This window comes from Sinocyclocheilus anshuiensis, unplaced genomic scaffold (assembly GCF_001515605.1).
Source record: "Sinocyclocheilus anshuiensis isolate Anshui unplaced genomic scaffold, SAMN03320099.WGS_v1.1 scaffold429, whole genome shotgun sequence".
NCBI lineage: Eukaryota > Metazoa > Chordata > Actinopteri > Cypriniformes > Cyprinidae > Sinocyclocheilus > Sinocyclocheilus anshuiensis.
In genome coordinates, this window is record NW_015539859.1 from 482,324 (window position 1) to 486,437 (window position 4,114).

The following is a 4,114-nucleotide window of genomic DNA, read 5'->3' on the forward strand; positions in this document are numbered from 1 at the left end:
AACAAACACACACACACACACACACACACACACACACCATGAACACACACCCGGAGCACCCGAGGAGCAGTTGGGGGTTCGGTGTCTTGCTCAAGGGTCTCACCTCAGTCGTGGTATTGAGGATGAAGAGAGCACTGGTTATTCACTCCCCCACACCGACAATTCCTGCCGGACCTGAGACTCGAACTCGAGTCGAACTCAAAAATCTATAAAAACCTATCTCCCTGGACAGCCTGACATCACTGGAGCGCATATGAGGGATTCGACACAATTTGTCCCGAACACCCACAAACAGGCAGCCTGTTGTAATAAAGACAGATGCCACACTCTTAGTAAGAAACGTTCACTGGTGTCTACTGTAGAACATTTTCTTTTAAATGTGCAGTATTTGGGGATTTTAGAAGACCTCATTCCTTTAAAGGGGTCATATGATGCGATTTCAAGTTTTCCTTTCTCTTTGGAGTGTTACGAGCTGATTGTGCATAGATAAGATCCTTAAAGTTGCAAAGACTAAAGTCTCAAAACCAAAGAGATATTCTTTATCAAAGTTAAGACTCTGCCACGCCCCCACATATCTACCTCACTATGTGGAAATATTTGCATAATGCGGCCCAAATGTTCACGCAAAGAAAGAAGGCGTGGTTTCAGTAACCGCAGTTAGTGTTGAAGCAGCATGTCAGGGAGACGCTGTGTGTTTCTAGGCGAAAGCAAAAGCACTTTATTTGGCCTTCCGAAAGTAGATGCATTTAGGAATCTTTAAGAGCGTTACATTTCCGACGAGTGCTTGTGGTGTTCGGCCAATCACAATGCACTGGGTCAGCTGGCCAATCAGAGCAGACTGCGCTTGTTGGAAGGAGGGACTTTGTAGAAAACGAAGCGTTTGAGAGAGGCGGGGCATAGAGGACCTACAATAATGTACAGTATTTGAAAAATAATGTGTTTTTTGAACATTAAAGCATGTCAACAAATTCTGTTACAACAAATACACAAAATAATGATCTTTAAAAAAGCATCATATGACCCCTTTAAAATCTCATGTTACTGGAGCTGATCTGTCCTGGAATTAAAGCACACCATGCTGGTTTGGTCTGTCCAGAGGAGAACTGGCCCCTCGACTGAGCCTGGTTTCTCCCAAGGTTTTTTCTCCATTTCTGTCACTGATGGAGTTTTGGTTGCTTTGACTTGCTTAGTTGGGGAAGCTTGACTGATTGCACAGACACTATTGAAGAGAGCTGAACTGATGATGACTGAATCATCAATGAACTGACTTTAGCTGAAAAATGACTCTGTTATTGTCTTCTTGCATTATTGACAAACTATTTTCCTGTTTAACACTGTAAAGCTGCTTTGACACAATCAGTATTGTATAAAGCGCTATACAAATAAATGTGACTTGACTTGACTGGATTCCTCCCTCTGTATGCTCAGAATTGTTTAGTCTGACCACCAGAACCCTTTATGATAGGAAGTCTTGATCTTATGGTCCACATATTCACAGAACACCTTTAAATCCCACAATCCCATACACACTTCCAGAAAACTCCTCTAACTGTTGTGAATAATTCTCTCTCTTTATGTCTGTCAAAGACTGTTAGAAACCCCTGCACCAGAAATGGAGAATGGAGTTTATGTTGTGCCAATAACATTGTGAGAAAACTTACAAAAAAAGTAATGTTTGATATAATTTAACGTACAGATCACTACTAAAGCTAAACAGTAAAGACTTTATGACCCTCAGTATGCTGTAGTAGTTCAGAGAACTGTGGTGTTTCCTCTAAAAATAAAATTACATTTGATCGTGAGTTAAAACGGCCCATCTTAATTCCGTAATGCGGTATATTTTAGTCAAACTGAATATCTAATAAGAAAACATGTAGGCCGAGACTTGATGTTATCCATCTGGGATTGATTGGATGATGAAAAGTGGCCGATCCGTACAAGCACAGAGTCAGAGCTGAATGTGAGCGCACAGTGGATCGTGGAGGACTAACTCTCCTCCCGAAACACTGCCGGCACCCACTTCTGAGGAGGCTTTTTGATCGGGATAGAGCATGTGCATATATCCCTTCTCAAATCTAGCATTACTTGCTATTATTGCTGTAACAATAACGACAAAAGCACCAGATTACTGAATAAACCATTTGCAAGATTTCAGAAGGACTGCTTTACCAGCCATAACCAGCTGAAAACAGTGCCTAAATATATTGGTTTAACATTAACCAGTAGCCCACGTGGTCAAGGTAACACCAGCTGAAGAGTCATTTTGATTAAGGATTAAAACACAAAACAACTGTGCTAATAGTGTGGCCAATTACTAATTGAAATTAGTCTGTTCAATATAAATTCTGCTTGTCAATCCAGAATTATTTTGAGAGCATGCAAAATGTTTTTATTTGACAGGCAACTCACACTTACCTTTTGAAAAATGCGCCATTAGGTTGCAGGCACAAAAACTGCCAGTAATCCAAACACAGAGCTTTAAATCTTGACATTTTCAGGGCTAAACGCTCAGTCAGACGGCAAAATGATCAACCTCCGTTTTCACCTGAGAGACGCGAGCCAAAGATTTGTGCAGCAGAGAAGATCTCTGTGCGTGTTACATGATGTCTGCAGGTCGTGCAATGCTGCAATGAATCTGATGGGCCAAACACACCTGACAGTCCAACCGTCCAGCTTTCTGCTTCCTCCTGCGGCTGTGAAGAACCCAAAGCATCCTCAAGAGCTCACAGCCAAACCCCGTACACTGTGTATCCAGGAGGAGATTCCTACAGCATTCAGCCTCTTTGATAAGGAAACCAGGTCAGCTCCAGATCCACCCTCACTGCATCAGCTTCAGCCTCTTCACATATAGATCCAGCAAACACCCAGAGGATGGAGTCTCTGACATGCACCTCAGCTTATTTATCAGATTGACATGCATTTGCTGGCTCTAAGAGTGAACTTTCAGAGTACAGGTGCTCCTTGCTGCAGGATTTTCCTCAGCTGTTCCCTACGAGTGCATTTCAGCCACTGCATCCATGAAGAGATCTCCACCTATACATGCTGAATGCCGGTTGCCTGGCAACAACATCACTACTGAACTTGCAAATGGTTTGCAAACAATACTCTGGTGGTTCAGCTGTCAGAGGGGAGCGACTCCCTCATCCTCAATACTACGATGTGATGTACATAAACCACAGTGTATACTAATTCTACTGCATTGAAAAATAGTGCGCTCTTGCAGTAAATAGAGACATGCAAAGCAGCTTTTCTCATCAGACCCATCAGTAAGGCTCAAGTACTCCTCCAAATGGCCATTATTGCAATGATTCACAACAGAAGCAGTTTGAGAAACATAGAGCATTTCGTTTGATATTGGTGTGATTGGCTGAGAGACATTTGATGGCACATGCCCAGCTAACAGGGAATGTTATTTGTACTTGATGAACATTCTCACAACGCTGAGAAAATGTTCTTAGAACAACATTCTCGGAAGGTCCTTTTGTACATAAACATTCTAAGAAATGTTTTTTGTAACCTTTAAATAGCGTTCTAATCACGACATGAAAACTGGACATTTTAACGTTCTTAGAATATTACGAATAAACATTCCAAAAACGTTATATTATGGGTGAAAATAAAGTTGGTAGAATGTTGCAAGAAACATTTTTGTAACCTTTAAATAACATTATAATCACTAGACATTTCAATGTTGTGGAAACATTTCAAAACAATGTTCTTACAACGTTTTTATTAGCTAAAGGTAGACAGGAAAAAGTGTACTGCTGTGGGGAAACAAGAGTTTAATGAAAAAGTAAAGTTTTGCCTCTGGAGACGTACTAATTATTTTTATTTATTTTTTAATTTTGTGTAATAAGTAGATTTTTACATTTGCAGAAAATGTGAGTGATTGTTGCCTAAAAGCCTGCCCCTATTATGCTAGGGTATTGCTAAATGAGGCTGCGAAGAGTGTTTGTTAGCTTGAAAATATGCTATAGCTGTTCAGGTGTTTGCATTTTGGGCACATCAAAAGAGCACATTCTCAAGATGCAGAAAGGTTAGCTCATTCATTCATTACTTCAAGGCTAAAGCACTTGTAGTTTTTTTTTTTTTTTTTTGTCTGTTTCTATAAATA